We start from the raw sequence: 12,120 nt of genomic DNA on the forward strand, positions 1-12,120 counted from the left end.
TCTCTCTCTCTCTCTCTCTCTGTCTCTCTCTCTCGTCTCTCTCTAGGTTTCTCTCTCTCTCTCTCTCTCGGTCTCTCTCTCTCTCTCTCTCTCTAATTACATTTCAATTCAATTTAAGGGGCTTTATTGGCATGGGAAACATATGTTAACATTGCTTAAGCGAGTGAAATATATAAAAAAACACAACGCCCTCACTCTCCCTTCCTCTCTCTCTCATGCCTCAGTGCGTTCTAAGGCTAGAGGGGATGCTTGAGGGGTTGTCATTGACGGTCCTTTGTCCCCGGACGCCTTGGTTGTCACGGCAGTCACTCAATGTTGTAGGCCTGGGGATCACACTCACGCATAACAAGACATCAGAGGGGTAGATGGGAGGTCAATTAATTTGTGTTTACGTGGAACCGATGTGAAATGGCCAGCTAGTTGGCGGTGGTGCGCGCTAATAGCATTTCAATCGGTGACGTCACTCGCTCTGAGACCTTGAAGTAGTGGTTCCCCCTTGCACTGCAAGGGCCGCGGCTTTTGTGGAGGGATGGACAACGATGCTTCTTGGGTGGCGGTTGTTGGTGTGTGCAGGAGGGACCCTGGTTCGAGCCCGGGTAGGGTCGAGGGGACGGACGAATGTTATACTGTTACAATGCTTTATTAAGGGCATTGTCTTGAGAATGTCCCAGAAAACACAAGGTCCGAGTGCTTCTCTCTCCATCCCTTTATCCCTCTCTCCGTCCTTTCCCTTGGGGGCGTGTTCCACTCTCTGACCCGACCAGCTTCTCAGTGCACTCACACAGCTGCGTTCGCCGCAGCACACAAACATCAACAACAACAACAACAAGACGGCAATGTGTCGGGGTGCCCCCAAGCAGCATTCTCAGCATCCACTTTTCTGTCGGTGAAAATGGCTTTGCAAACACTATTGATTTGAGTCTTCTTCTCCGGCCCGTTGGGGCAAGTAGGAATAAGGCGCCTCGTCTCTGAGAGGCTATTCAGGTCCCTCATCTGAGTCCTATGATTTATACTTATGGAGTACGGCGCTCAGCTGGCCATAGAGAACAGAAAGCAGAGAGGTGGTGTCTGCTTCTGCTGTTATTGTTCCTGTTTTACTGCTCATGGAGGTAAAGGAAACTAACAGACAGTATTAAGTGGCCCTTCGTCAGTCAGTCAGATAACAAATTTGCCCTCCCTCCCTCCATCTCTCCTTCCTATCCTCCTTCTCCCCCGAGCAGCAGAGCTCTCGTTATTTAATTAGATGAAGTGCAGACATCCCCTCTTCTTGCTCAGCGGTCAATTCGGTCTTTGCGGGGCAGCAGCACTGCTAGTCTGCTCGATTCATCGATTAAAACCTGCTGTGTGCGATCGCACACACGGATGAACACACACGCTGCTAATGAGTGTCTCAGAGCACAAGACGGTTTTCTTGGATGCTTGTTGGCGGACAGCTACTGAGTCTTTAACAGTGCTCTAGTTTTGCAACTGATTCTTTTGGCTCTGGGCCTGGGAGGTTGTTTTTGTTTATAAACTGGGTGGTTCGAGCCCTGAATACTGATTGGCTGACAGCCACCGGTATGACAAAACATCTATTTCTACTGCTCTGAATTCGTTGGTAAGCCTTTTATAATTGCAATAAGGCACCTCGGGGGTTTATACCACACCCCCTGGGGCCTTATTGCTTAATTCTAGTGGGTGAGGAGAGAGTATGGTTGTGGTGATTGTGATGTCATGAAGGCCAGGACCAGTGAGAGGTGATGGAGAGGCCATCGGACAGACCGACTCTTCAGAGCCCAGCGTGTGACTGGGTGACCCACTTGTGTCACATCGCTGTAAGCGGTCACCCTGTCACTCTCAGAGACACACTATGCTGGGAGACACACACACACAGATGACAGCCAGTCACAGGCTGTGGTTCAGATGGGTCAAACCGGGGAAGGATTTCAGCAGCTGGAGATGAATGGAAACACCAAATAAGAGGTAGAAAAGAGAATTCTTAAAAAGTTCCGGTCATCGTCTTTGCAGAATATAAACATACAGTATATTCCCACTATGTGTCTGTAGCTTATGCTAGAGAATTATTTACACCTCTCTAAGGGGCGAATTTGAATTTGACATGTTCCTACCACAACGCTCGCTATACAGTTTGTCTGCGATAGAGAGATACTGTGTATCGAGATGGCGAGAGGGGGAAAGAGAAAAGGGATGACGAGAGAGGAATAGGGAGTGATGGAGGAGAGAGGAAAAGGGATGACAAGAGAGGAATAGGGGAGTGATGGAGGAGAGAGGAAAAGGGATGACAAGAGAGGAATAGGGAGTGATGGAGGAGAGAGGAAAAGGGATGACAAGAGAGGAATAGGGAGTGATGGAGGAGAGAGGAAAAGGGATGACAAGAGAGGAATAGGGAGTGATGGAGGAGAGAGGAAAAGGGATGACAAGAGAGGAATAGGGAGTGATGGAGGAGAGAGGAAAAGGGATGACAAGAGAGGAATAGGGAGTGATGGAGGAGAGAGGAAAAGGGATGACAAGAGAGGAATAGGGAGTGATGGAGGAGAGAGGAAAAGGGAGAGCTAGAAGGACAGAATTAACTGTCAGTTTGAGTTTACCCTTTCAGTCAAACCTGGAACTGGGGAACTAACCAGCAATGGTCTGCATGGGAAATAACCACCCACCCAAATGATCCAGAACCTTCTTTGAAGTCACAACTGGCACAATATTACCCGCACAAAGAGAGCCAGAAAATATACACTCACACAGCTTTGTTTTTGAGAATTGTATGTACTTTTTGGTGATTAAAAATGTATTCCCACTCAAAATCCTATTTTCCCTAACCCCTAAACCTAACCCTTAACCTAATCCTAACCCCTAACCCTAAACCTAACTCCTAACCCTAACTCCTAAACCATAAGTTTAAAATAGCATTTTAACAAATTCAGGACATGAAACAAGTCCTGACTTTAAAAAAATAATGTTTTCCTACCTTGGTCAGGACACACATGTGTACACTCACACACACACACACACACACACACACACACACACACACACACACACACACACACACACACACACACACACACACACACACACACACACACACACACACACACACACACACACACACACACACACACACACACACACACACAGATATGGGATCCCCCCCCTCATATCTGCAAGGAGCTGATGACATTGGATGAAAGCCCTCCTCCAGCTATCACGGTACTACAGTGTGTTTACCACAGCAGTGATGTGGAGAGGTTTGGTCCTAGCTCCCTGATGTTGTTCTGCTGTAAGGCTGACTGGCACTAGGGCTCCGGCCCAAGTAGTGCACTAGGGGGAATAAGATGCCATTTGAGACACCGCCTCACTCTGTCCCTGTGGGAAGACTGGGATTCATTTTCATCCCCAGCTAGTGCTCCCAGCTGACCCTGCTCTGTACTATACCCTCCATAGGAAGAGGGGGAGTGGTAGAGGAGAGCGGGAGGGAAGGAGAGAGGGGGAATAGATGAGAGAGAGTGGTTCGTGTCCGCTCCCCTAGAGTCTCAGCCCTTATAAGCCACAGTTATCGATCAGCTGTTGTAATCTCTTTTCTTCTCTCTACGCCCTCTTTTTTTCTATACCTTTTAAAAAATTAAAAATTGAAGTTGTCCAATAGCTTGTCTTCACTCGTTTATTGGAAAAGCTTCCTGTCTTGCCTTTGGGACTTTATGGTGTTGGCTATTAAACCCAAAAGAGGCATGCAAACACAACAAGAATGTGGTACACTGTGGAAATGATAACAAACGCTCATTTGTTTATCATTTCCACAGTGTACCACAAGGAAATGCGAGGAGTGATAATTAAAAGGAAATGTGGAAATGTCAGAAAATGCTGTAAATTATGATTATTTTGTATTTATTTTAACAATCAGAAGAGAGAAAGCCCCATTAAAACCACTACTCAAGCATATTTAGAGCTTTTATTATTTAAAAAAACTGAAAATACAGTCACAAGTGAGAAAATAATTGTGATGTGATATTTTGGCCATATTGCCCAGCCCTAAAGGAAAATGCCAAGACTCTCCCACTATCTCTCGCTAACAAATTTAGCTATGGAAACACTTTAGAAAAAGAGAGATCTCCGCATCAACAGGGAATTATTTGCTGTGTCTTTTATTTTTGTTGTCTGTGATAGCCGGGAATGTAATGTGCTCTGTATTCTGAGGGTCAGAGTATATTCTGTGTGTGTGTGTGTGTTATAATCAGTGTTTTGTAACAAGATGTATTGAATAGGTACATCTGGCGCAGGCAATGTCGAAGTCCTGATTTATTCAGCTATCTTTGTTGTTGTACCCAGCTCCTGTTTATGTTGACATGTACACACTAACAAATAATGGTTCTAAATAGTACCCGATAGGGGTTCTTTGGCATGTAATCGTAGCAGAACCCTTTTTGGTTCTCAATACTGTAGAACCCTTTTTTGAAGGCTCAATAAAGAACCATGCCCCGGCAAACAAGCACATGCCAACACACAGACACTATCACACACACACATCTGCTGTCTCACTACTGCCCCAGAGAAAACACAAGAAAGCTGATCTCCGAAGTGCTATAGCACACACACACACACACACACACACCCCTGGGATGGACAAGGCTTTATGAGTGTGGTGCTGCTAGGTAAGACAGTCTGCAGGGAGACTCTTCTGCTGGAGTTTAACCTCTTATAACCCTTTTATACCTGCCAACTTAACCATGACGTTCTCTTTTTAATGCCTTTCCTTTGTATCGGAAAGGGGAAGCCGGTACTTTTATTCAAGGGAGGTAGACGTGATTGCGGTATTATGTTTAAAACACCCGCCAACGCCTCAGTATAAAGCGTTGCCTTTCATCTTACCGACTTTGACACAAACCAACACACGGGTGTGATCATTCTACAGTGGTCCCTGCAGTGTACTCTCAAACCGGTGTGATCATTCTACAGTGGTCCCTGCAGTGTACTCTCAAACCGGTGTGATCATTCTACAGTGGTCCCTGCAGTGTACTCTCAAACCGGTGTGATCATTCTACAGTGGTCCCTGCAGTGTACTCTCAAACCGGTGTGATCATTCTACAGTGGTCCCTGCAGTGTACTCTCAAACCGGTGTGATCATTCTACAGTGGTCCCTGCAGTGTACTCTCAAACCGGTGTGATCATTCTACAGTGGTCCCTGCAGTGTACTCTCAAACCGGTGTGATCATTCTACAGTGGTCCCTGCAGTGTACTCTCAAACCGGTGTGATCATTCTACAGTGGTCCCTGCAGTGTACTCTCAAACCGGTGTGATCATTCTACCCTGCAGTGGTCCCTGCAGTGTACTCTCAAACCGGTGTGATCATTCTACAGTGGTCCCTGCAGTGTACTCTCAAACCGGTGTGATCATTCTACAGTGGTCCCTGCAGTGTACTCTCAAACCGGTGTGATCATTCTACAGTGGTCCCTGCAGTGTACTCTCAAACCGGTGTGATCATTCTACAGTGGTCCCTGCAGTGTACTCTCAAACCGGTGTGATCATTCTACAGTGGTCCCTGCAGTGTACTCTCAAACCGGTGTGATCATTCTACAGTGGTCCCTGCAGTGTACTCTCAAACCGGTGTGATCATTCTACAGTGGTCCCTGCAGTGTACTCTCAAACCGGTGTGATCATTCTACAGTGGTCCCTGCAGTGTACTCTCAAACCGGTGTGATCATTCTACAGTGGTCCCTGCAGTGTACTCTCAAACCGGTGTGATCATTCTACAGTGGTCCCTGCAGTGTACTCTCAAACCGGTGTGATCATTCTACAGTGGTCCCTGCAGTGTACTCTCAAACCGGTGTGATCATTCTACAGTGGTCCCTGCAGTGTACTCTCAAACCGGTGTGATCATTCTACAGTGGTCCCTGCAATGTACTCTCAAACCGGTGTGATCATTCTACAGTGGTCCCTGCAGTGTACTCTCAAACCGGTGTGATCATTCTACAGTGGTCCCTGCAGTGTACTCTCAAACCGGTGTGATCATTCTACAGTGGTCCCTGCAGTGTACTCTCAAACTGGTGTGATCATTCTACAGTGGTCCCTGCAGTGTACTCTCAAACCGGTGTGATCATTCTACAGTGGTCCCTGCAGTGTACTCTCAAACCGGTGTGATCATTCTACAGTGGTCCCTGCAGTGTACTCTCAAACCGGTGTGATCATTCTACAGTGGTCCCTGCAGTGTACTCTCAAACCGGTGTGATCATTCTACAGTGGTCCCTGCAGTGTACTCTCAAACCGGTGTGATCATTCTACAGTGGTCCCTGCAGTGTACTCTCAAACCGGTGTGATCATTCTACAGTGGTCCCTGCAGTGTACTCTCAAACCGGTGTGATTAAAACGCTTATGTAGAACGTCCGGTTATGATTGACGCAGCATACAGCGTTTGAGCTGGCCACACTTTCTTTTTTTCTTCCACAGAAACATTTTGCACAAGCACAGTCCTTACAAGTTACCGTCTTGATTGTGAGCAGTTTGTTTTTCAATGCAATGTTCAGACATTCACAGAAGTAGCTACAGCCTAACACAATCATCCAAACCGGAAAATGTGGGCTACATTAGTCCTAGCGCTAACTGAGGAAAGATTGATTAAACACAAGCGGTCATATTTAGCTAACTCTCAGCTGGCAAACCATAATATGAATTAGCTAATAGCATTTACTATTTACAATGAATCAGTCCACGGGTGAACTCGCCATTGATCAAAACAATTGAATAAAACGCTTTCTAGTCATCGAAAGTAATCCGATGGGCAGTTTGTGCCCACCGCCATGTATGTTTGTTTTTCGCATCAACCAAAGATAATAAGAGGACAAGATGAGTTTGGTCTGTTTGCAGTATGCATGTTGAAGAGGATGTGTCGTCTACCATCATTCACTTCCCTTCATTCCCGGAAGTTTATTCGAAAGATGAGTGAACCATCCCTTCACCCTCATTTTTGTTATAACATCTTTGGTCTGGCAAACGTTTACATGACACCCATAATGCATTTCAGAATGTCAACAAACATGGCGCCACACAGTCGGCCAAATAGCTTAGCTCATTATAATCAGTACAACCTTCAAAAAAGTATTTTACACACATCACGTGTCCATTACAATCTATGCAATAATCAGAATGCATTATTTGTCACCAGTACTTGAAAACGTGAATACAACAGTAAATACATCATGCTCAATACACACAGTACCAGTCAAAGTTTGGACACACCTACTCATTCTAGGGTTTTTCTTTACTTGTACTATTTTCTACATTGTAGAATAATAGTGAAGAAATTATGAAATAACACATGGAATCATGTAGTAACCAAAAAAGTGTAAATAAATAAACCCATGAGTGAGTTGGTGCGTCCAAACTTTTGACTGGTTCTGTACATACGGTATGCTACATTAGAACCACTGCATAGGCACTTACTTTGATAGAAACACACACATTTCCAAAGTTATTCCCTATTTGTCAGGAAAACAACAATGAAGGCAATCTGAGCGCCAGCCTGAAAATGTGCCAGGGGGGAAAAGTGTAACGCTCGTCTGAAGAAGTGGACCAAAGTGCAGCGTGGTAGGCGTTCGTGATATTTATACAACTGAACACCGCAACAAAATAACAAAGTAGAAAAAAAAACGAAAGCACACAGTTCTGTCAGGCAACTAAACAGCTAACTACCCACAAAACACAGGTGGGGAAAAGGCTGCCTAAGTATGATTCCCAATCAGAGACAACGATAGACAGCTGTCCCTGATTGAGAACCATACCCGACCAAAACATAGAAATAAAGAAACTAGAATGCCCACCCTAGTCACAAAAAGTTTATGCAAGACTGCGCAAACGTCTGCGCACTTGATCTGGGGAAACACTGGGGATGTGCTTGGGCTCTAGTCGAAGAGAGAAGTTTGTCCGGCTCAGTAAAGCCTCAAACATAAATTGTCGTCAACAGTGAAATGGGCTACTTCAATATGTCAATTAATGAGGCAGAACACACCTCAATTCAAACTGTTGTTAGAAAATGGAACTTGTTTGAAAATCATTTTAAATGAACGAATTGAAACAGTTTTTTTTAAGTATGATGCGCCACAAATAGCTAACTTACGGTTGTGAATGTAAAGAAATGATAGCAGTGCATTCTGTCAGAGGAATCTAAGAACTTAATCAATGCTGGGTTAGTCAGGTTACCATGACAACGGTCACAAAAAAAGGGTCAAAGTTAAATGTCTCTTCTCCCAGCCCTCCCCGATGCAAGCTAAGCACTGGATGCATAAATGGCAAATGCCAACAAGAAAGAGGTAAAAATGGGACTGTTTGAAAGGGGATCATATAAACATTGCCCTTTTTTTCTACAGGCAACATTGCGTGAATCCTGGTTAAATTAGGTAATAGACTTCTCCCCTCTTTCCGTGTCCTTTCTCCTCCGTTTATTAACTCTGATCTGTTGAGCTGCACTTTCTTCTCCCACTCTCTCCACCATCCTCTTCCCCCCTTCCTCCCTCCGTCCACTTTCTCCCTCCCCTCATCTCCTCCGTTTATTAACTCTGATCTGTTGAGCTGCACTTTCTTCTCCCACTCTCTCCACCATCCTCTTCCTCCCTTCCTCCCTCCGTCCACTTTCTCCCTCCCCTCATCTCCTCCGTTTATTAACTCTGATCTGTTGAGCTGCACTTTCTTCTCCCACTCTCTCCACTATCCTCTTCCTCCCTTCGTCCACTTTCTCCCTCCCCTCATCTCCTCCGTTTATTAACTCTGATCTGTTGAGCTGCACTTTCTTCTCCGGACTCGCTCATCTCCCTCCTACCCTCCCTCTCCCGCTTCACTCCCTCCTTCCTGTCTCCCTCATGTCTCTCTGCATGGGAGGTTGTGGTGGTAGTGAGGTATAGTCTGGATGATGGGATGTGACAGTAATATAGAAAGTGTCCCGTTTTTCCTCATTAGCACTGAAGCGAGGGAGGAGGGGGGCGGGCCGGAGGAGAGAGCGAACGAGGGAGGAGTGGTGGAAAGAGAGAGAGGGGGGAAGGGGGGTTGGAGCTGTTTTTAGGCCCTTGTCTCGGCGTATTAGAGAGGCAGAGTGGGGTTCCTAGTAATACTCTGGTCTCCGCTGGCCCTGTGATTACCACGCACGCACACACGCACACACACACACACACACACACACACACACACACACACACACACACACACACACACACACACACACACACACACACACACACACACACACACACACACACACACACACACACACACACACACACACACACACACACACACACACACACACACACACACTGCCCTACGAAAGGTTTCTGTATTCCTTGAGTATTGCTAGTCCATTCTAAGGACCACATGATTTAGATTCATCACAGCCCTGTTGCTAAGCTAGGATCAGACCTTTGCATGTATTGAACAGGTTCTGTTTTGTATCCAGCACCCCTGTCTAACCCAGTCAGTACACTGCTACATTTAGGTGAGCGGAGGGGTCATAGTTTTCTCCCGAGACACTGGAATCTAAGCTACATGCCCCCCCCTCTCTCTATCCCTCTTTCTTCCGTTCTCTGCACCCCCTCCCATTTCGGATCCCCCTCTCTCTCTCTTCTGCCTCTGCTCTCTCATCTAACTCCTCTCTAATCGGGTATGAATTTGCCAGAAATGGCGATAAAGGGAAGAAAAAGGAAAGGAAAGGGGTGGAGGTGAAGAGAGAAGGGTGGAGGTTGGAGAATAGATCATAATTGGGCTGACATTCTCCCAGGGTAAAGAGAAGAGAAGAAGAACCCCTAGTCTAATGGTTGGCCAGGTGGCTGCCCACAGGAAAGGTCAGGTATCCTCAGGCTACCTCGTGTGTGTGTCTGATCCCTTATCCCTGCCAATTTCCCCAGCAGTGGCTTGACTATTGCCACACCACCCAGAGATGTGTTGTTGCTGCTGCTGCTGGTGTGTGTGTGTGTGTGTGTGTGTGTGTGTGTGTGTGTGTGTGTGTGTGTGTGTGTGTGTGTGTGTGTGTGTGTGTGTGTGTGTGTGTGTGTGTGTGTGTGTGTGTGTGTGTGTGTGTGTGTGTGTGTTAACGGAAAGTCTCTCTTTTCATTCACATCAAGCTCTCTGATTGGCTTCCTGCTGCTAGTCTTTGATTTTCTGGGATAACATGCTTAGAACCACAGGACCTGTCTGAGTACCCTCCTTCTCTTATTTCTTTCTGACTTGCTTTCTCTCTCTCGCTCCAATTTCTTCTCTCTCTCTCACTCTCTTCACTCTTTCTCCCTCTTGTCTCTTCCCTGCCTCGTTCTCTTTCCTCGTCTGTTCTTTAAAGACTACGGTACCCCACTGTTTATTCTCGTCTCTCCCCTCTCGCACTACATCTGTCTCTTCTCTCACCCTGCTGGCATTCTCTCACCCTGCTGGCGTTCTCTGACCCTGCTGGCGTTCTCTCACCCTGCTGGCGTTCTCTCACCCTGCTGGCGTTCTCTCACCCTGCTGGCATTCTCACCCTGCTGGCGTTCTCTCACCCTACTGGCGTTCTCTCACCCTGCTGGCGTTCTATCACCCTGCTGGGGTTCTCTCACCCTGCTGGGGTTCTCTCACCCTGCTGGGGTTCTCTGTCCCTGCTGGCGTTCTCTCACCCTGCTGGCGTTCTCTCACCCTGCTGATGTTCTCTCACCCTGCTGGGGTTCTCTGTCCCTGCTGGCGTTCTCTGTCCCTGCTGGCGTTCTCTCACCCTGCTGGCGTTCTCTCACCCTGCTGGCGTTCTCTGCCCCTGCTGGCGTTCTCTGCCCCTGCTGGCGTTCTCTCACCCTGCTGGCGTTCTCTGCCCCTGCTGGCGTTCTCTCACCCTGCTGGCGTTCTCTGCCCCTGCTGGCATTCTCTCACCCTGCTGGCGTTCTCTCACCCTGCTGGCGTTCTCTCACCCTGCTGGCGTTCTCTGCCCCTGCTGGCATTCTCTCACCCTGCTGGCGTTCTCTCACCCTGCTGGCGTTCTCTGTCCCTGCTGGCGTTCTCTCACCCTGCTGGCGTTCTTTCACCCTGCTGGCGTTCTCTGCCCCTGCTGGCGTTCTCTCACCCTGCTGGCGTTCTCTCACCCTGCTGGCGTTCTCTGTCCCTGCTGGCGTTCTCTCACCCTGCTGGCGTTCTCTCACCCTGCTGGCGTTCTCTGTCCCTGCTGGCGTTCTCTCACCCTGCTGGCGTTCTCTCACCCTGCTGGCGTTCTCTGCCCCTGCTGGCATTCTCTCACCCTGCTGGCGTTCTCTGCCCCTGCTGGCGTTCTCTGCCCCTGCTGGCGTTCTCTCACCCTGCTGGCGTTCTCTGCCCCTGCTGGCGTTCTCTGCCCCTGCTGGCGTTCTCTGCCCCTGCTGGCGTTCTCTCACCCTGCTGGCGTTCTCTCACCCTGCTGGCGTTCTCTCACCCTGCTGGCGTTCTCTCACCCTGCTGGCGTTCTCTCACACTGCTGGCGTTCTCTCACCCTGCTGGCGTTCTCTCACACTGCTGGCGTTCTCTCACCCTGCTGGCGTTCTCTCACCCTGCTGGCGTTCTCTGCCCCTGCTGGCGTTCTCTGCCCCTGCTGGCGTTCTCTCACCCTGCTGGCGTTCTCTCACACTGCTGGCGTTCTCTCACACTGCTGGCGTTCTCTCACCCTGCTGGCGTTCTCTCACCCTGCTGGCGTTCTCTGCCCCTGCTGGCATTCTCTCACCCTGCTGGCGTTCTCTCACACTGCTGGCGTTCTCTCACCCTGCTGGCGTTCTCTCACCCTGCTGGCGTTCTCTCACCCTGCTGGCGTTCTCTGCCCCTGCTGGCGTTCTCTGCCCCTGCTGGCGTTCTCTCACCCTGCTGGCGTTCTCTCACACTGCTGGCGTTCTCTCACACTGCTGGCGTTCTCTCACACTGCTGGCGTTCTCTCACACTGCTGGCGTTCTCTCACCCTGCTGGCGTTCTCTCACCCTGCTGGTGTTCTCTCACACTGCTGGCGTTCTCTCACACTGCTGGCGTTCTCTCACCCTGCTGGCGTTCTCTCACCCTGCTGGCGTTCTCTGCCCCTGCTGGCGTTCTCTCACCCTGCTGGCGTTCTCTCACACTGCTGGCGTTCTCTCACCCTGCTGGCGTTCTCTCACCCTGCTGGCGTTCTCTCACCCT

At 48.6% G+C, this 12,120-nt stretch overlaps 1 protein-coding gene across 6 annotated transcripts in view; it reads left to right on the forward strand.

Annotated features, from left to right (window-relative positions):
- Positions 1–12,120, forward strand: part of LOC118385569 (disabled homolog 2-interacting protein-like) — a 235,590-nt gene that overhangs the window by 196,049 nt on the left and 27,421 nt on the right. The gene's annotated exons all lie outside the window — the stretch shown is intronic.

This window comes from Oncorhynchus keta, chromosome 6, assembly GCF_023373465.1.
Source record: "Oncorhynchus keta strain PuntledgeMale-10-30-2019 chromosome 6, Oket_V2, whole genome shotgun sequence".
In the NCBI taxonomy this organism is placed as follows: Eukaryota; Metazoa; Chordata; class Actinopteri; order Salmoniformes; family Salmonidae; genus Oncorhynchus; species Oncorhynchus keta.